This window comes from Callithrix jacchus, chromosome 3 (genome assembly GCF_049354715.1).
Source record: "Callithrix jacchus isolate 240 chromosome 3, calJac240_pri, whole genome shotgun sequence".
In the NCBI taxonomy this organism is placed as follows: Eukaryota; Metazoa; Chordata; class Mammalia; order Primates; family Cebidae; genus Callithrix; species Callithrix jacchus.
The window spans coordinates 115,482,501-115,504,691 of record NC_133504.1 but is presented as its reverse complement, the minus strand read 5'-3'; the positions used below and the strand labels follow the sequence as shown (position 1 = coordinate 115,504,691).

Sequence of the window (22,191 nt, the reverse complement as noted above, 5' to 3'; positions counted from 1 at the left end):
TATTTTTATTTTTTATTTATTTATTTTGAGGCAGGGTTTCATTCTTATTGCCCAGGCTGGAGTGCAATAGAACAGTCTTGGCTCACTGCAACCTCCACCTCCCATGTTCAAGTGATTATCCTGCCTCAACCTCCCAAGTAGCTGGGACTACAGGCATGCACCACCACGTCTGGCTAATTAATTTTTTGTATTTAGTAGAGACAGGGTTTCACCATGTTGGTCAGGCTGGTCTCGAACTCCTGACATCAGGTGATCCACCCGTCTCAGCCTCCCAAAGTGCTGTGATTATAGGTGTGAGCCCCCATGCCCAGCCAATAATAATTTTTAAATGGAATTAAAAGGTATATCAATTGCAATGTATGGTCCTTATTTGGATTTTAATTCAAACAAACTGTAAAAAATGAAAATTTATAACTTCATGAGATAATTAGATATTTGAACTATGGCTGGAGATTAGATGGCATTCAAGAATTGCTATTAGTTTTTTAGGTGTAATAGTGGTATTGTGGTTTTCTTTAAAACTCTACTTATTAGAAATTTATATTAAAACTTTCATGATTAAAATGATATGATGTCTAGCTTTTGCTTCAGAATAACTGAGTAGCAAGGTAAAAGTAGAATGGGAATGGATGAATCTGGAGAACATCATCCTCAGCAAACTGACACAAGAACAGAAAATGAGACACCGCATATTCTCACTCATAGGCGGGTGATGAAAAATGAGAACACATGGACACAGAAAGGGGAGTACTAAACACTGGGGTCTATTGGGGGGGAAAGGGGAGGGCCAGTGGGAGGGGGAGGTGGGAAGGGATAGCCTGGGGAGAAATGCCAAATGTGGGTGAAGGGGAGAAGCAAAGCAAAGCACACTGCCATGTGCGTACCTACGCAACTGTCTTGCATGCTCTGCTCATGTACTCCAAAACCTAAAATCCAATAAAAAATTAAAAAAAAAAAAAAGGTAGAATGGGATATAAATGAAGCAAAATTGACCAGAAATTGACCATTGTTAAAGCTGTTGATTGTATTGCATTTCATTATGTCATTCTGTCAACTTTTGTGTATGTTTGAAATTCTCTGTTAGAAATTGTCTGAATACTAATTTGGATAGTTCCCTTAGAGCATTTTCAATTTATTTTTGTACATCTTTTCTAGAAACACAGCCACTATGTAAAGCAAAATGTGCCCATACCAAGTTCTATTGATTCTACCTCCTAAATCTTTTTTCTTAGCCCCATTTTTTCACTTAAAAAAAATTAAGGTATTATTTACATATGATAATATTCATTCATTTTAAGGGTAGCATTTGATGAATTTGGTAACTGTATACAATATGCAAACCACAATCAAAATATAAAAGAGTTTCTTCATCCTAAAATCTTCATGCCCTTTGACAGCCTCACCAACCACTGATCTGTTTTCTGTCACTATAGTTTTGCCTTTTCTAGAATTTTATATAAATAGAATCATACGGTACATAATCTTTTGTGTTTGACTTTTTTCACTTAGCACAATGTTGTTGATATTCATGCATGCCACTGTATGTGTTAATATCTCATTCCTTTTCATTATTCCATAATATCCCGCAGAACAGCTGGATCATGTTTAAAATTCCCCTCCTGCTAACCCCCAGACCTCTCACAGTCTCACTCCAAGCTCTGTATCTCTTGTCTGACTGTGGTAATTCCCAGATTTAAATACCCTTACACCACACTTTGGAGACCTTTACAATATAAACATAGAAATAGAATTGCTGAATTTTAAAATATGTGCATCTTTAATTTTACCAGATATTTCAAAATTGCTCTACAAAGTGTTATGCCAGTCTATACTTGAGAGTTCCTGTTGCGCTCTGTATTCTTTTTTTTTTAAGACTGCATCTTGCACTGTTGCCCAGGCTGGAGTGCAGTGATGCAATGTCCACTCACTGCAACCCCCGCCTCCTAAATTCAAGAGATTCTCATGTCTCAGTCTCCTGAGTAGCTGGGACTACAGGCATGGGCCACCATGAGTAATTGTTTGAATTTTTAGTAGAGACAAGGTTTAGCCATGTGGCCCAGGCTGGTCTCGAACTCCTGAGCTCAGGCAATCCATCTGCCTCAGCCTCCCAAAGTGCTAGGATTACAGGTATGAGCTACCACACCTGGTCTATTCTTTCTAATACTTGGGATTACCAGGTTATAATTTTTAACAATGTGGTAGGGAAAAAAATAATTTTTAATAAATAATTTTAACTTTGTGCATAGTAACATTTTATGACAAAACCATTTAAATTTCACATAATCAAATGTGTCAGTCTTATCCTTTATAGTTTGTGCTTTCTGTGTCTTATTTAAGGACCCTTCCCTACCCCAAGTTATAAAGATACTCTTATATTGTCCCTAATAGCTCTAAATTCTGTTTCTCAAACATATCTTTGAAACACCTGGAATTTATTTCTGCATATGGTATGTGAAATAAGAATCATTTATTATTTTCTGTATAACCAGTGGTCCAAACATCATTTTTTAGCTAGATTATCCTTTCCTACTTGACTTATAATGCCAACCCTGTCACATATAAAGTTTTCATAGACAAAGTGGGGTTTTTATTTGTTTATTTATTTTTATTTATTTATTTTTTGAGACAGTGTTTCACTCTTGTCACCCAGGCTGGAATGTAATGGCACAATCTCAGCTCACTGCAACCTCTGCCTTCCAGGTTCAAGCAATTCTTGTGCCTCAGCCTCCTGAGTAGCTGGGATTACAGGCGCACACTACCACACCCGGGTAATTTTGTATTTTTAGTAGAGACAGGATTTCACCATGTTGGCCAAGCTGGTCTCAAATTCCTGACCTCAGGTGATCCACCGTCCTTGGCATCCCAAAGTGCTGGGATTATGAATAGTTTTTATCCTTTTGATTTATATAACCTATTCTACTGGTCTATGTATATATCGTTGGTCCAGTACTATATCATTTTAGTTACTATGTCTTTAGAAGGATTCGTCATATCTTGTAGGATAAGCCTGCCTACTTTATACTTACTAAAATTTGGGTTGATAAGCCTTGTCTTTCAATGAATTTTAGAATCTACATCTCAGGTCTCTCTCACACACACACACACACACACACACTCACACAAATATTGGTATGTTAATTGGAATTATGTTAATATAGGGAGAATTAACATCTTTAAAATATTGTTTCCCTTCTCTGAACATGCTACTCCTCTTTTACTAGGTCTTTTATAAAATCTTTCAATAGATTTTTATCATTTTTTCCATAAAGTTCTCATACACCTTTTGTGAGGTTTATTCCTTTATATTTTACCGTTTCTGTTGCTATTGTAAATTAATATTTTTTATTCATAGGATTCTGCTTGATAGTAGTTTTTTAAATCCATATTGATTTTCTTTCTGAATAAGAACACATCAGTTTTTGCTTTTTCTTTTTTTTTTTTTTTTTTTAAGAGGGAGTCTTGCTCTGACACCCAGGCTGGAGTGCAGTGGCATGATCTCAGCTCACTGCCACCTCTGCCTCCCAGTTTCAAGTGATTCTCCTGCCTCAGCCTCCTGAGTAGCTGGGATTACAGGCACCTGCTACCATGCCCAGCTAGAGAGAGTGTGCGTGTATGTGTGTGTGTGTGCACACGCGCACATACGCGCGCATGTGTGTTTAGTAGAGATGGGGTTTCACCAAGTTGGCCCAGGCTGATCTTGAATTCCTGACCTCAAGTGATCTGCTCACCTCGGCCTCCCAAAGTGCTGGGACTACAGGTGTGAGCCACCACACCCAGCTGAACACATCGGTTTTTACAAGGATTTTTTATAACCCAAATCTTGCTGAACTCTATTATTGTAATATTGTTGTCTACAAGTGTCTTTGCATTTTCTACAAAGAAGTCATACCACATATAAATAATGTCAGAAGCCAGGCACAGTGGCTTATGCCTGTAATCCCAGCACTTTGGGAGGCCAAGGCAGGAGGATTGCTTGAGCTCAGGAGTTTGAAGCCAGACTGAGCAACACAGCAAGACCTTTTATCTACTAAAACAAATTTTTTTAATTACCTGAGTGTGGTGACATGCATCTGTAGTCCCAGTTACTTAACAAGCTGAGTGGGAATATCGCTTGAGCCTGGGAGGTCAAGGCTGCAGTGAACCATGATCATCACACCACTGCACTCCAACCTAGGCAACAGAGCAAGAACCTGACTCAAAAAAATAAAAATTAAAAATAACAATACAACAACAAAAAATACAAATAAATAATACAACTTAACTATTTACATAATACTTTGTAGTATTCTAAGTAATCTAGAAATGACTGAAAGTATACAGGAGGATATGCATAGGTTATGTAAATACCATGCCATTTTATATAAGAGACTTGAGCACACTTGGATTTTTATATTCTCAGGGGTTCTGAAACTAAGCCTTCCTCTTTCCATGGATACTGAAAGATGACTGTAATTCATTTAGTCCATCCTGCACTTATGGTCAGTTCTGTTTTCCCACTCCTAATCTTTCTTTATTGCAACAACCTTGAGGCCACTAGGTTTGAGTAGGAAGTTTACATACACAATCTGTTCTCTACTGCAGGCCAGAATATTTTTTTTTGATCAAGGTAAAATTCACATAACATCAAATTAACACTTTGTAGTGTACAATTCAGTGGCAATTAGTATATTTACAATGTTGTAAACCCATCGTCTCTATCTTGTTCCAAGACATTTTCATCACCCCCAAAAGGAAACCCCACACTCATTAAGCAGCCCCTGAAAACCAGTAATCTGCTTTCTGTTTCTATGGGTTTACTAAGTGTGGATATTTCATATTAATTGACTTATATGTGATCTTTTGCATTGCACTTCTTTCACTTAGCATGATGTTTTCGAGCTTCATCCATGTTGTAGCACTTATCAGTACTTCATTCCTTCTTAAGACTAAAATATATTCCATTATTCCAATATCTCATATTCCACAATTTGCTTATCTCGTCATCAGTTAATAGACAATTGGGTTGTTTCTACCTTTTGGCTATTGTAAATAATTCTGCTATGAGTGTTTGTGTACATATTTTTGTTTTTTGAATAGAACTTTGTTCATAATTGAAAACCAGTTTTCAATTCTCTTTTGTGTATACAACAGAGTAGAATTGATGGATCATATGGTAATTCTATGTTTAACTTTTTGAAGAATTGCCAAACTGTTTTCTATAGTGGCTGAACCATTTTACTTCATACTAGCAATGTAAGAGGGTTTCAATATCTCCACATTGTCTCCAACACTTACTAGTTTCTTGTTTGTTTTTTATTTAGCCAGAAAGGATGGACCCTCAGTGTGGTTCGATTGTACTCCTCATGAGAGCCCAGGCTTAGCCTCTTGTCCCCTGTGAGCACCAAAATCCTAAGCCACGGATGACAGAGGCCAACATCTTTATCATTCTCCCAAATCCAGAGAAGCAGCAGCAGCAGTGTGAATTTTCACTGCTTTCCTAGTTTCCTGCACCTGGCCTTACTCTTACGTTCTTTTAAGTTCGGTTTTGCATTTAAAAGTTTGCTCCTTGTCATTTATCTAGTATTTCTGGGTAGTAATAGTGGCAGGATTATAGAGATCCATAATCCACTATATCAATGGATCTATTAATTTTTTTCATTAGATATACAGTCATGCATCACTTAACAACTAGAATGCATTCCGAGAAACACATCAGTAAGTGATTTCATCATTGAGTAAACATCATAGAGTGCACTGGCACAAACCTGGATGGTCTGGCCTACTACACACCTAGGCTCTATAGAATAGCCTGTTACTCCTAGGTGGCAAACCTATACAGCATGTTACCAATACTGAATATTCTAGGCAACTGAAACAAAATGGTATTTGTATATCTAAACATATGTAAACATAGAAAAGGTACAGGAGAAATGTGGCATTATAATTGTATGGGACCCCCATTGTATATGTTCATGATTGACCAAAATATCATTATGCAGCATATGTCTGTATGAAGTGTCTCTTACAGGAAAAGAGGCAACATCTGAATCTGATAAAACTATGGCAAAAGAACATTTTTAAGATATTTTATTTCACCCTGAAACTGGATGTCTGTTGTTATTAGCCTCAATAGAGCAGACAAAGCATAAGTTTATAGCAGGAAGAGGCATGAAAATGCAAATTATCCAAGCCACAGAACCTTGGAAAGGAAAAGAAGTTGGAGACACATGGTACATCTAAAAGTAGACATGTAGACATACAGTATGAATCTAGAAATAAAAAATTACGTGTAAAGTCTTTAAAAGGAACATGTTACTGAAAGAGCCCCTTCCCTATTTTATACAGCCATGCTGCCTCCCCGCCTTATCCCTGACAAAGGATAAGAAATTTTGTTGTCTAAAGACAACTCAGTAGAGAGACTCTAAACTCAGAAATGAGGTCCAGTTAAGTCCAGAGCGATGAGTATATTAACATTGGATAACCTAAGTAGAAGTCTACAACCTGAATGTGGTGATCACCCCCCAACATCTACCCTACCCAGATTTACCCCAGCAAGAGATTAGAAAATTCTAGAAAAGCTGACTGGTCCAAGGAAAAAACTTACAGATATCCTCAATGAAATGGCCAGATCCACACCAAATTATTCTACAGTGAAGCCCACAAAATGACAGGCCTCACTCACTCATACTGTTTCCAGTCATCATTTTAGTAAATCAACAATAAAGATCATGGGATATTTCAGAAAATTCTTTTTAATAAAAAAAATGGGAGAAAGGAGCTCAGACAAAACATATAAAGCAGAAACTAAAGAAAGTTTCAGTTTTCAAAAAAAGTCTAATGTCTCAAGAGAAGAAAATATATTCCTAAAATAAGAACAGAAAGCTTATTCACAGAAAAAAAAAGAGCTTTTGGAAAATAAAACAATAGTAAAAAATCAAAATCCAGTATAGAATGAGTGTAATATAAAGTTGAGGTATTCATTCAGAGAGAAAGACAATAAGAATCGATCTAACAGATCCAACATATGAACAACAGGAGTTCCAAAAAAGAAAATGAAGAAATCAGAGTAATATAAGAAAAATTCCTGCAACTAAATAACATGAGTTTCTAGATTCAGCAAACAGAAATCAGGACCACAGGAAAGCCTGTAATTTTGAAATTACAGAACATGAAACAAGAAGAAAGGACTGTTAAATCTTTCAGAGACAGAGGCAAAAGAAAGAAAAGGTTTGGCAATTAGAATGCTAACAAATTTCTTAATAACAATACTGGAAGCTAAAGAAAAATGGAGGAATGCTTTCAAAATTCTGATGGAAAATCATTTCCAAACTAGATTTATATACCCAACCAAATTACCAATTCAATGTGAGGGTAGAATAAAGATATTTCTAGGCATTTACATTCTCAAAAATATATCTCCCATGTATCCTTTCTAATAAAGTTTTTAGCAGGTATTTTCCACATATAAGAGTGAATAAATCAAGAAAGACATGAGATTGAAAAAACAGAAAACAACACCAGAAGGGAACATTACCGGGATATTAGTGATGAACCCAAGATTAAAGTTCTATAGCAAACCTCTATGGAGCCCCACCAAACCAGACTACAGCAGTTCAAACGTCTTCATTAAGGACTTCTTCAAGATAAAACAGAAAGATCCAACACAGGAATGAATAATAGAGGGATATTTTTCAGCTCCTTTGGAGAGTTTGGAAATGAAATAATGGTTGATGGATTGAAAACATCTTGTTTAATTATAGATATATTATTAGCTCTAGAGAAGCAACGTAACAACGAAATTAATGATAGGTACATGGCTATTCTGGGCACAGTGCCTACAGGGTAGCCCTGCTCCGCAAGGAGCAGTGTAAAAAAGCATATTATTAGCTCTAGAAAAAACAAAGAGTTATGCATTCAAGCCAATTTAATCCATGGCTCAGTTAATATTTACAAAGTTTTGATTAAACAAACAGAAAAGAAAGAAGGAAAAGATGTATGTTTGAGGAAGGGGAATATGGGAGTATGGTAAGAGTTAAATCCTCTTTTCCATAGATGAAAACAGAAAAATCAATAAATATATATGCTTTCTAGAAATGCAGAGGAAAGCAAACTCCATGGAAAAAGTAAACCTCTAAATGAGGTACATTTAACAAATATTTATTGAGCACCCACTATAGATCAAACACTGTTCTAGGCTGAGATTTCTTGACCTTAGCACATTTTGAACTGAGTGTTGCGGGGGCCTGTCCTGTGCATTGATTGTAGGATATTTAGCAGCATCCTTGGCTTCTATTCACTAGATGCTGGTAGCACACTCTAGTTGTGAGAATCAAAAATGTCTACAGGCTTTGCCAAATGTCTCCTGGAAGGCAAAATCATCCCCTAGTTGAGGGCTATGATCTAAATAATAGGGATACAGCAATAAACAAAGCAGACAAAAATAACTAAAAGTAGTTACCTCTGAGAAATAGGTTCAGAGGTGGCAAGGAGTAGGACAAGAGACTTCTGTGTTTACCCATAAACTTCGTAGAATTCTGCTTTTCAAACTATATATGCATATTTCATTAATAAAAAAGAAAGTAAATCATCTAAGAGAATATAAACTCCATTCATACCTTAGTTAAAAATTCCTACAAAAAAGAAAAAAAAATCCTACACACAACAGCATAAGTAATGCAATTCTGGATTTGAATTCCATCTCCACCACTTACTAGCTATATAACCTTGGGCAAGTAACTCAAACCTATTTGAACTTCATTTTCCTCAACATTGTAAAATAGGAATATTCACAAGGTTATGATGCGTATTGCATACTATGATGCGAAAATACATGTGTGTCATATAGTACTTACATCTAAAGCACTCAATAAATTATGACGTCCCGCAAAGTACACTAAGTCACCTTGCTTCCATATGCCAGATCCTTGCAAATAACCAAGAGTATCTTGGATATATAAACCTGGGGCTCCCATACTTATATACATTAAAATTGTGAGGCTGTGGCATACCAGGACCAAGGCCACTTACAGCATACACTGTAATGGTGTACAGTTGACTTTGCTTGTGGAAATTCACCATACATATTGAGTAAACAAACTTATCTGATACATGAAGAATGTTAATCAAAATATGTTACAATTTTACTTCTTAACCAGGTGCAGATAGCAGAAGTCCATGTAAACAGCAAGCAATGTGTTTGTATCATAGCTATATAAGAAGCAGAAATTGTTATATATATATATATCTTTTTTAAAGTATGAAATAAACAATTTTATTAGATACACTTATTTATTTGACATATTGAATTAGACAAAGAAATATGTATGTAACCAGAGAAAAACAATCACATTCTCATACTACTTTAACACACAGCAGTGGTTAAAAACAATGAATTGTAAAATGAACCCCAGATTTAATGTAAAAACCACCCCATACAAGAAAAGTTTCAGTCTTCTAACTTCATTGAATCCAGTACTAAATGTGCTCCTTTATATTCCTCAGCTTCATCCAGGTCTTTTTCATTTTCTAATATCTGTTGAAGATCCAAATATGCAGCTTCCAACCTGCACTGGTAATCTGGGATCATCATCCAGGATTCTTGTAGGATCTCTATCTGCTTTTTAATGTCATAATTTTCACCATCTTCAGCTCTCATTTTTTCAATCTTTTCTTCTTCTTGTTTTGCTTCTTTTTCATACATCACTTTTTCTTTCACTAACCCAGCAACCATTCCTCCACTTCTTACTTGCCAACAGAATCCAGTTTTGTTTATGATCAGTCAAGAAGTCATGCCCTTCAAAGTGTTGTACTGGAGCGAGAAAGTCAATACCAAGACAAACGTAGCCCAAGTTGCAGGGTCTTTATTGCTGGCGGCCATGGAGGGCTCGCGTCTCTCCAACCCTGTGGCCTTTTTTTTTTTTTTTTTTTTTTAAAGACAGAGCCTTGCTCTGTCAGCCAGGCTGTAGTGCAATGGTGCAATTTTGGCTCACTGCAACCTCTGCCTCCCAAGTTCAAGCCATCCTCCTGCCTCAGCCTTGCAAGTAGCTGGGTTACAGGCATGCACCACCACACCTGGCTAATTTTTGTATTTTTAGTAGAAACGGGGCTTTGCCATGTTGGCCAGGCTGGTCTCAAACTCCTGATCTTGAGTGATCCACCCATCTTGGCCTTCCAAAGTGCTGGAATGACAGGTGTGAGCCACTGCACCCGGCACTCCTTGAATTCTTTTAATAATGATTTGCATGTTAATGAAAGTGAGCTATTTTATTTAGGTTTAACTGGATTAAAATATGAAACATTTTTGTATCACAAAACACTTAACAAAATCTGTATCTCATTATTCATTTAAAAAATCGGCACAATTGTATGGGCCCAGTGACTCACAGCTGTAATCCCAGCACTTTGGGAGACTGAGACAGCTGGACCACTTGAGTCCAGGAGTTGAAGACCAGCATGGACAACATTGTGAACCGTCTCCACAAAACTTAGCCAGGAGTGGTGACTAATTTGACACCTCTAGACCCAGCTACTTGAGAGGCTGAGGTGGGAAGATCCCTTGAACCCAGGAAGTGAGGGTTGCACTGAGCCAAGATCTTGTCACTGCACTCCAGCCTGGATGATGGAGTAATTGTCTTAAAAAAAAAAAAAAGTGTAACAAAAATAATGACATAATTTACTCTTAAATGGCTGTCTAGATGTCCTGTATTCAGTATCTGTTAATCCACATAATCTAGGGTACTATGTGGTATGCACTATTGTCCCAATTTTATAGATTTATGTATTCATTCATTCAACAAATACTTATTGAACGTCTGTTGTGTGTCATGCAGTGTTCCATTCTGGGACTACAGCAGTGAATGAAACAAAAGTTTTTGCCTCCATGGACCATGTATTCTAGACAAACAATAAATAAAATTTGTGTAATGTTAGATAAGAGATAAGTACTATGAAGAAAAACTACTGAAGGAGAATAGGGTTTTCAGAATGGAAATGGATGCAGCAATGATTGTAAGAGTTGATAGCATTTAAGTAAAATCGTACAAGAAGATGAGGAAATTGAGGCTCAAAGAATTATAACTTGTTCAAGGTCACAAAATTAATAAAGCTAATCAAATTACAGCTGAACACAATAAGGCAGCCACCTGGAACTCTGATGCATCACTTTATGAAAAATCTGTTGAATCCTATTAAGAGGTTTCAGGATTGGTCAAAATCAAGCTACATCTGTTCTTTCAGATAGCTCTGAGAAGTATTAGAGTGTACAGATTAATCCAGGAAATGAAAGCAAAACATGACATTTGTATTTATTTGTATTTCAGGCCAAAGAATTCCACAAAACAAGAAAGATTCCTAGAGGATTTGGTGGAAATACTTGAAAAAAAATCGTAATTATCACCTTTGCAATTCTCCTTTCAATTAAAAGAATGATAATTCTTTTAAGTACAAATGTAATACCAACATGACGCTTTTCCTCCCCATCCTCAACAGGCACCAATAAATGGCTATAGGTAATTATAGACTTCTACAACCAGCAGTTATGAAATCATTCTCTAGTGGTAATAAGACTGGAGGAAAAGGAGATTGGAAGTATTTTCTTGTCCCTTAACTCTTGTCACTGTTCCTCTCCCATTTCTGTAATGTCGACAGACTGATAAACCTGTGCACCTTTTCCTCATCGGTAAAATGGGGCAGTTCATAATACTTAATGAGTAGTTAAGTCTCTCACATAGTAAATGCTATTTACTATGGTTTCTCTTCAGATCGTATAAATCTTTCGCCTTTTACATGTTAACTGTTACTTAATAGAAAAAGATAATTGCATTTATGGTATTGATTAAATTATCGTAATCTTCCTGCTTACCCAGAAGTGAAATGACCTTGACCTTAAAATCAGATTTTAGAAATGAGAATTTTAATATGAGTACAGTTCAGAGATACACATGTACCTCTTCTAAAATTTTTTCATTTGAAATGAAAATTCAAACGATTATGTTTTATACTATGTATTTCCTTGTGTAAGGATTAAAAAACTAATAGACTTAAACGACTATATCATTTTCTCTAACAAATCATAGGTCCTCTCCTCCTATCTTACCATCTTAACAGCCTTTAAAAAAAAATACTCTACCTCCAGTAACCTCAACTTATTAAGATTTCTAATAACTAAATCTAACTTTACTTTGCAGTTAGTAACAAGGTGTCATGAGTTCTGTTTCCCAAGTGGGAAACTGAGGTCTGAAGTCTTTTTTATAAGTCCTTTAGTGATTCCTGGGGAACAGACATCCTGACTTCTAGATAACTCATTTTAATTCTGGTAATGATCAAATATCAGCATTTTAAGTAATCACCAACCTCATTTGTCCCCCAATCCAGTACCACCTTTTCATTCACAAAATATTTTTTAAAGGATCTTAAATGTTAGAAACTTTGGAGTTTCTGTAGTTTAGACACAGGAAAAAATAGGCAATATGTTGAATGCTTACTCTGTTACAATGTACTAAGTATTTTGGAAGAGGAGTGTCTCATTTAATTTTACAATAATATGAATAAGTGAGTTAGTATCATATAAAGCACACAGAACAGTGGCTGGCATAAAAGTACTATGTAAGTCAGTTCATATTATCAGCATTATTTTGCAGATGACAAAATAAGCAAAGTTAAATGGCATGTTCTAGTCACACAGCTGGAAAGCTAAGATTTTTTACCAACTGCTAAGATAAGCCCTACTGTGGCATATAGCCATGGAACCCAGAGAGTAATAATTAAGACCCCTTAATTATGGGTCAGACAAGATACACTGTATTATTTCACTTGTTGCCAGTTTAGTAGGTTGTTTTGGCAGGGTAGAGACAAGAGTAGTGGGAAGAGGAATAGTCATGTATTTTGCTGCCATTATTTTTGAAATCCTATAAAACTTGCCACTTACCATCTCTATAATTTAAAATTATGTGTAAGATAACATATTTGTATCCTGATCACCAATGAGTACTAGTATAGTTATTGATAGAAAACTGTGAACTTAAAGATCACTATCTAACCCTGCACTTTACATATTAGGATACCAAGACCCAAAAGTCTAAGAGAATCATCCGTTTTTGCAATTTCCTCTTCACTAGTAGCATGCTGTAATCCCAGCTACTCTGGAGCCTGAGGTATGGAGAACTACTTGAACCTGGGAGGGAGAGGTTGCAGTGAGCCAAGATAGAAAAAAAAAAAAAGTGTAAGTCCTGTCTCTAATCCTTTAAGAAAGTTTATATTCCAGTCGAGGGAGGAAGTTCAATGAATATCATAAACAGGTTAAAGCATCAGCGTCAATAATTAAGTGGTATGTTGCATGGCAGAAAATAAATTAAGAGACGGTGATCAACATAGGCTCAAATAACTGAGGAAGATTCCATTGGTTATAAGTGGGATGGAAATTGGATCTTATTAGAAATCAAATTTATTTCTACCATGAAGTGTCATAAATTGAATTTATATCAATAGATAAAGGCAGTGCAGTTAACAACAACTAACTCATTGAGCATTTGTGTGCCAGTAATTGTTGTAAGTACTTTAGAAATTCTTTAATCCTCACAACTCTGACGTAGGCGCTACTATTATTTTCTTTTTACACATGAGAAAACTGAAGCATAAATTGTCACAGGCCCAAGTCTACTGCCTAGTAAGAGAAAGGAACAGCTTGCTGTGGGGGTGTCGCAAAGTGGACTATGCATTCGTGGAGTTCAATTATGCAATCTTTCAGTCATTCCAGTGGCCTACAGCAGAGCTTTGGTTCTCTTCATTTCCCACTTTCCAAGGTGCTCTGATTCACTCCCATGCCATTGCCCTCTCCAGATGACAACCTCTTCTGAATTCCAAATCATTTTCCAATTTTCTACTAGATATACCCACTTGAATATCATGCACACGCTTCAGTTTTAGATACCCAAACTATATATTCTTCCTTTCCCCCACAAAACTTGCTATTAAGTTGCTAATAACGACTTGATTTCCAATCTCAATAAATGGGATCACAGCTGTCCTGTAATCTACAAACTATGTTAGCCTACTTTGACTCCTCCCTTCTGCTCATCTTCTCTTTCCTAATAGTCACCAAAATCACAGGGCTTCTATGACAAATCTCCTTTAGGTTTATCAGCAAGGGAAGTCCAGAAGAGCTGCAGAAGCAAAGGTAGGGACTCAGGCAAACTTTGCAAAAAGGGACTCGTCCCATCATAGTTGATGGTTGTCTCTACTCGCCACAAGCCTGGCCACATCACACTCCTCTTTGTATTCAGTCTGCCCAGCACATAGAAGTATCAACATTTGATATTTTCATATGCATGATTTACATAGCTCTTAAACATGGTAATATCAACCAATGTGAAGCTTTCGTTTTCAATCCTCAGCATCAGTCACCTAATGATCTTAATAATACATGTTCCTTGGCTCCACCCCTGAAGATTCTGCAGAAGCCTGGGATAGGGCCTCAAAGTTTGTGTTTAACCTCACAATGAGGTCGAGAACTGCTAACCTCAAAGCACTTTTTACATGACTATCATTTAATCTCCATACCGGAGAAAGGTAATATAATTTTAAAACTGGAAAAACTGAGGCTTGGAGATTAATTTACCCAGTATCCCTGGGCAAACGAAAGAGCTGGGCCACAAAAGCATTCATTTGAAATAATCTATTCCACTGAATGTATTAAATTGGAAACTTTGAAAAATCTGCCAAATAGAATGTCCCACACATTTTAATAAGTCTGAAAAGGATTATTTTAAATTGTTTTGAAAGTTTATATTATCCCATTATAGAATCAAGCCATTCATAGAATCTCATTATGGAATCATGGCAGAACATAGAATAACAAAAACCATTATTTAATTCTGGCCTCTGATTTTTTAGAACAAAAAAGGCAAATCACAAGCTGGTTACAGACAAAGAGGTCATTTGTTGAGGAGCAGACCTGCTTAGCGCCACACCATGACCCAACGTAATGGTGACTTCTTTCTCAGCGGAGCAGCACTAAGTGACCCACATTCTTTTAAAAGTTCTTGAGACACAAAAGTAAAAAATGAAATAGTGAAACAAAGTGCATTTATATTGAGGAGGAGTACTTTTGTTAACATTATTGCTCCGAGCTATGAAATTCAATTTACCATTTTCCAAAAGCATTGTAACATAAAATGGTAAACACCTACCAGCACTTACAGTAGTTTCACATTCAACAGCAAGCCCAGCAGATGACAAAGATTGAACATCCCCACAAAATCTTCCTGCCCTCAATATCCTGCCTCATAAACATTCTGGAGAAAACTGGAAATTGCCATTTTTCTTCCATCAGATTCAGTGATCAATTTGTAATACTACTTGTGCATAAGCTATCTAACTTTCCAAAGAATCCCATCATCTAAAAATTTTATGTGATGTGTTAACATTACAGTAGTCGCCTTACCTTTTGAACTAATAAGTCCTATGTTATTTAAAGGTATTGATCCAAGAGAAAAAAGCTTAAGTCAAAAAAAAAGACAGTGCAAAAAATGCATGAGTGCTATAAGAGTTTAATTGTAAGACAAAAGCACTACTACATTATACTTTAAACATAAGTAATCTTTCAGAAAAAAAGATTTAGTGCAAATTAAAACCCTATGAAAGCCCAATGTAAATTTCATATGAAGACTCTAGAAGTAAGCTTCTAGAACTGGAAACACTTGGTTCCAACAGAATTTGCTTGGGAGAATATGTCTTGAAAATGTTAAATGGTACAGAGAACATCATGTTAAAGTCAACCAGATACTAAAAAAAGACATGCTGATAGGTCTTAATACATAAAACTAATTGATTAGCAGTAGCATGCTTTATATATTGATTGTAAAAACAATTTACAACAAATTTGAGCATTTCTAAGTTTTATTTACTGCCTTAGCCAATCTTAACTACACTGTAATAAAGTGCCATTCTTCCAATTTTTAAAATAAAGGGTTTCATTTCATCAGTCTCAGACTGGTGTTTTATATAAATGTTAAGCTCTGTATAATCCAAGGCCATCCATACAACAAAAAAAGAAATTATAAAATTCCTTTTCTCAAGTGTTTATTCAAAGCATAGCTTTCATGCCAAGTTAAATGTCACGTTTAGGTACTGGTGTTAACAGACCTCTTAAGTTTCTTCCAATTCTTTTTTTCCTGAGAAATACAAAAGCCAGGAAAGTAACCTTCCTAATTCTAGAATACAAACAGAATACAGTCTCTTATAACAAAATTAAATCTATATGAATTAACCTTGAAGTACTCCTTCCCCAATACCAAATGACTTAAAGGTTCCCAAAATAGAATCCAATAACCTCTATTATCACTATTTAATAAATTAGTATCTATCTCTACTTTCTTTGAAGACTTGACACCATGCTCTTACTTAGGCCCTAACTCCTATAAAGCATTTCAAATTTTAATATAATAATTCTGTAAGGTCCTTTTTCCTTGCCCTTATGAGAACACCTGTCGCCCCTCCAATTCCCTGCCTTTACAGGGCTTACTGAGGAAATTTATTAACATTTAGGAATTACCCTACTGCTTTATCTTCCTAAATTATATAGTCCCCTGGATATTATTCTTTATCTCAGCTACTGTATACTATTGCAATTTATAATGGAAGGCTGCTGGAATTATGCAACCTTCTTGAGAATCAAAAAGGCGCTAAGGACAACAGGGCAATCTATAACCCGCCCAACTCCAGAAAATTGCAAGTCAATTTCCATCAGAGTTATTGATTACCAATTCATAATGCAATGGATGGCTAAGATCAGGGCAGAGGCAAGATATAGACAGTAAGGGGAGTGTATTGGCTGTAGAGAATTTTAAAACAATACGGACCAACTCACCATGTTCCCAGCCTGCAGCCACCCCCACCATCTACTTTCCCTGACTTAGTACATTACTGTTGCTCACTGTCATCTTGTACACATTAGAATACCAAAAATTGTCTCATTTCTTTCAAGCTAGACTTAAGGTGCATAATTAAAATGTTGAGTGGTTTTACTAAACATATACCTTTGTTTTTACAGAAGACATAAAAACAAACCCTTAGGAAACAAGGAAACAGTGTGTTTAACTCTATCTTAGAGAGTTAACACATTAAAGTCCTTAACACGAGTGTAACTAAGATCACTTGGGGTGTGTGAAATACAGAATCCCAGGTAACACTCCCAAACAATTCTAAGTGATTCTGATGTAGATGCCTACAAGCCTCTTTGAAATGCCAACCAGATTATAATCAACCCTTCCATTTACCAGATTACAAGCAACTGTTAGCAACTAACAGGACAAGCAGACTCCATTTGCACAACTGAATGTTCATCTTGCTAGAATCATTTTACCCATGGAAGTCTTCAAGCCAGACTCCTGAACTATGCTTAATAATAATTTGAATATGGCCAGTTTTAAAGAAAAGATATACCCTTCTCAACCCTGTCAAAAGTATCTTAGGCTGGGCACAGTGGCTCATGCCTATAATCCCAGCACCTTGGGAGGCCAAGGCAGGCAGATACCCGAGCCCAGGAGTTGGAGACCAGCCTGAGCAACATAGTGACACCCCATCTCTACAAAAAAAAAATGTTAAAATTAGGCCAGGTGCAATGGCTCACGCTTATAATCCCAGCACTTGGGGAGGCGGAGGCAGGAGGATCACCTGAGGTCAGAAGTTTGAGACCCATCTGGCCAATATGGTGAAACCCCGTATATATTAAAAATACAAAAATTATCGAGGTGTGGTGGCGTGCACCTGTAAATTCCAGCTACCCGGGAGGCTGAGGCAGAATTGCTTAAACCTTGGAGGAAAGTTGCAGTGAGCCAAGATTGCACCACTGCACTCCAGCCTGGGTGACAGAGCAAGACTCTGTCTCCAATCAATCAGTCAATAAGCTGGGTGTGGTGGTGCCTGCCTGCAGTCCCAGCAACTCAGAAGGCTAAGGTGGAAGACCACTTGAGCCCAGGAGGTCAAGGCTGAGGTGAGTTGTGATCATATCACTGCACTCCAGCTTGGGAGACAGAGCAAGAAAACTCTCTCCAATAAAAAAAGGAAAGGTAGCTCTAAAAAAAAGAAAAAATCAATTTTTATAAATAGTTTAGGATCATCCTTACATGTTAGTTCATTGATATATTAAGAAACTGCTTCCAAATAAACAACTTTATTGAGATGTGATGCTATATTATAATCCTAGGTTTTGACATTTCAGGTTAGACTCCAAACAAAATAAACTCAGACGTCAGGATCAACACAAATACTGTGGTAAAAAGATCATATCCTTCCAGTTTCCAAAATTCCTAATACCTCAAGGGCCCTACACACGTTTGAAGTACTAGTGTTAACTACAAAAAGAAACTTTCCCAAGCACTAAAATAGTAAAAGCACAGACTAAATTAGTTTCTCAATTACACAACATAGGGCTTAATAATTGGATCCTAATATTAATGAGACTACCTTTCAACTGTCAGCATGAACTGACACCTGGACAGGTGTTCCACACCAAAACGTATTCTAAACTGTGCGCAACAATAAAGCAAATGACATCCCAAGTTGTAAAGAGTAATATACTTACATGACTTGCAACCCTATACACATTGAAGGTTAGGAAAGAAACAGAAAAAAGGAAACCCAGGACCCACATGAGAGATATTAACTCACCTGATAGCAGATGCCTACTAAACCAAAAGGTATCAAAATCTGATTCACAACAGACCTAGAAAGCTCATTACTTGAGAAAAAGTGAGATTCTAACCAGAGTCTACAAGATTGTTTTGAGGATTCAGCTCCAAGCTACATAACACTACCCATTAGTAAATACAGGTTGATTTGATAATAAACCAGCACACTACTTATAAACTTTACTTTGTTGGTCAAATTCTAGAAGAGTACTGACCTCCCTGTTAGTATTTCAATTTACCTGTCCTTTTTTGTTCCCCTAAACCTTACACCAACCACCCACCTATACAAAAAGGCTGCAAAAAAAATAGTCTGTGATGCCCAGTCTCTTCTGAAGTCACACTAAAAACAAGTAATCTAAAAAACTGGGGGAAGCGGGGTGGGTAAGACAACATTTCAAGAGATCGAGAGCATCCTGGCCAACATGGCAAAACCCTGTCTCTACTAAAAATACAAAAATTAGCCGGGCCTGGTGGCACATGCCTGTAGTCCCAGCTACTTGGGAGACTGAGGCAGAAGAATCACTTAAACCTGGGAGGCAGAGGTTGCAGGGAGCCGAGATCGCACCACTGCTCTCCAGCCTGGGCAACAGAGGGAGGCTGTCTCAAAAAGGAAAACAAAAAACAATATTCTGCCAGCTGTCCACAGTGTGGATATCACAGATTACATCACAGATCCCTCTGACTCCCTTGAAAGATTTAGGAACTGGCAGCCCAAGTACCTGTAGAAACACAGATAAAACAAGTCAAAAGAGGATTGACTGAAATTCACTTAACAATCAGTTAAACTGGCTGGGCGTAGTTGCTCACGCCTGTAATCCAAGCACTTAGGAGGCCGAGGCGGGCGGATCACCTGAGGTCGGGAGTTCAAGACCAGCCTGACCAACATGGTGAAACCCTGTCTTTAAAAAAAAAACAATCAGTTAAACCTCCAGATACTGTTCCGCTGGCAACTGACTCCCCAACCCTGGCAGAAAACTAGACATGTACTTTTAAGCAAGAAAGGGCTGTTGGACCAAATAGGCACAGTGATTCAAAAAAAAAAAAGTTTACTTTTTGAGATCCCTCAACCTCTTTTTCCCTCCACTGGGATCAGAAACCCACCTTTTAAATACTTTACGGAGGAGAGTGTAAAGACTTTTCTGGTGAGCCTGACCAGCTTGAGAAAACAAAACAAGGGATATATCAAGTAATTTCTCAGTGACACAGCCAGATCACTCAACAGTGAAGCCAGTGATTGAAAAGCTCCCCTGCTAGCCCCACACACATAACATCCAATTTGCTTTTAAATTGCTCCACTCCTAAATATGAGCCAAGGATCAGCAAACATCTAAGGAAATTTTCTAACATGAAAACCAGAAGCCAAAGCAACAGGAAAACAAAGTATCTTGGAAACAAACATGTATACAGTTTATCATTAATAATCTTAGAGAAAAAGGTATGTTGGTATGTCATTTTTAACAGATGGGGGGCGGTCTTAGAAATTGATACAATTGGCCGGGCATGGTGGCTCACACCTGTAATCCCAGCACTTTGAGAGGCCAAGGCGGGTGGATTACAAGGTCAAGAGATCAAGACCATCCTGGCCAACAAGGTGAAACTCCGTCTCTACTAAAAATACAAAAATTAGCTGGGTGTGGTTGCACACACGTGTAGTCCCAGCTACTCGGGAGGCTAAGGCAGAATTGCTTGAACCCAGGAGGCGGAGGTTACAAGCCAAGATCGTGCCACTACACTCCAGCCGGGCAACAGAGTCAGACTCCATTTCAGAAACAAAAAAGAAAGAAAAAAAGAAATTGACAATTGGCCATGCACCGTAGCTCACACCTGTAATCCCAGAAAGATTCTATATAAGACCCAAGATTTAAAATGAATTTCTGGGGCCAGGTACAGTGGCGCACGCTTGTAATCCCAGCACTTTAGGAAGCTGAGGTGGGTGGATCACCTGAGGTCAGAAGTTAGATACCAGCCTGGCCAACATAGCAAAACCTGTCTCTACTAAAATTACAAAAATTAGCTGGGCGTGGTGACGTGCACCTGTAGTCCCAGCTACTCAGGAGGGTGAGGCAGAATTGCTAGAACCCAGGAAGTGGAGGTTGCAGTGAGCCAACATGCTACTGCACTCCAGCCTGGGCAGCAAGAGAGAAACCCGGTTCCCCTTGCCACCCCCACCCAAAAAAAAGAAATTGACACAGTTGAAATTTTGGGATGTTTCTAAAAGTTGAAAGATAAGGCAGGGTGCCATGGCACATGCCTGTAATCCCAGCACTTTGGGAAGCCAAGAGTTCAAGACCAGTCTCAACAAAAATTTAAAGATTAAATTACAGAAACACATGTCCACGTCTTAAACCCAAGTAAGAACTCCAGAGAACAAAGATTGAGGTGGGAAATGGGGAAAGAATCAGTTCAGTAATATTTCCAATATCTGAAGAGCAAGTTTACACAATGACAAGACTCAGTGCCCAGTACAATGTATCAAACAAACCCAAGATATAGTTGTGAAATATAAAAACACTGGTAAAATCTCAAGTGATTTCAGAGTTAAGAAAGATTCGATATTTAAGACCCAAGATTTAAAATTAATTTCTGGGGCCAGTTGCAGTGGCGCATGCCTGTAATCCCAGCACTTTGGGAGGTCAAAGCAGGTGAATCACCTGAGGTCAAGAGTTTGAGACCAGCCTAACATTCTGAAACCCCATCTCTACTAAATTCAAAAATAAATTAGCCTAGCGTGGTGGTGCGTGCCTGTAATTGCAGCTACTCAGGAGGCTGAGGCAGAATTGCTTCAATCTGGGAGGTGAAGGTTACAGTGAACTGAAATCATGCCATTGCACTCCAGCCTAGGCAACAGGAGCGAAACTCCATCTCAAAAAATATTAATACATTTCTGGCCAGGCACAGTGGCTCACACCTATAATCCCAGCACTTCAGGAGGCCAAGGCAGGTGGATCACCTGAGGTCAGGAGATTGAGACCATCCTACCCAACATGGTGAAACCCCTTCTCTACTAAAAACACAAAAATTAGCTGGGTGCAGTGGCATGTACCTGTAGTCCCAGCTACTCGGGAGGCTGAAGCACGAGAATCAATTGAACCCGGGAGGTGGAGGTTGCAGTGAGCCAAGACAGCACTACTGCAGTCCGGGCTGGCGACAAATACAAAATAAACTTCTTAGTAATCCAGGGCAAAACAGAACTTTACAGACAGGAAGGTCTCAAAGCTATTGGAAGATGTCCTGCACCCAAACAACAAAGCCATGGGATCTGGGAAACAGATTATAAATTCAGAGGCAGAGAACCCCGGAACAATGGCAAAGCCCCAACTTAACAGTACTCAACAATTTAAAAAGAGCAAACAATTCAGATTAGAATACAGAAAACCATCAAGGAAAACATGAAACTTATTACCAAATTAACATATATAAAAGAATTTTTCAGGCCAAGGTCGGTGGCTCACACCTGTAATCCCAGCTCTTTGGGAGTCCAAGGCTGGCGGATCACGAGGTCAGGAGATCAAGACCATCCCAGCTA

At 37.7% G+C, this 22,191-nt stretch overlaps 2 protein-coding genes across 8 annotated transcripts in view; one reads left to right on the top strand and one right to left on the bottom strand.

Moving 5' to 3' along the window:
- LOC128931496 (uncharacterized) overlaps nt 1–22,191 on the top strand; it is a 44,739-nt gene that overhangs the window by 20,055 nt on the left and 2,493 nt on the right. For both annotated transcript variants that reach the window (XR_013533049.1, XM_078367001.1), the window contains one exon: nt 11,298–22,191. This exon is cut by the window's right edge and continues 2,493 nt beyond it. The gene's annotated coding sequence lies outside the window, so the exon portion shown is untranslated. The remainder of the gene's footprint in view (nt 1–11,297) is intronic.
- Nucleotides 15,509–22,191, bottom strand: part of HNRNPD (heterogeneous nuclear ribonucleoprotein D) — a 28,726-nt gene continuing 22,043 nt past the window's right edge. For all 6 annotated transcript variants that reach the window (XR_008480168.2, XR_008480169.2, XM_035293433.3 and 3 more), the window contains one exon: nt 15,509–22,191. This exon is cut by the window's right edge and continues 2,490 nt beyond it. The gene's annotated coding sequence lies outside the window, so the exon portion shown is untranslated.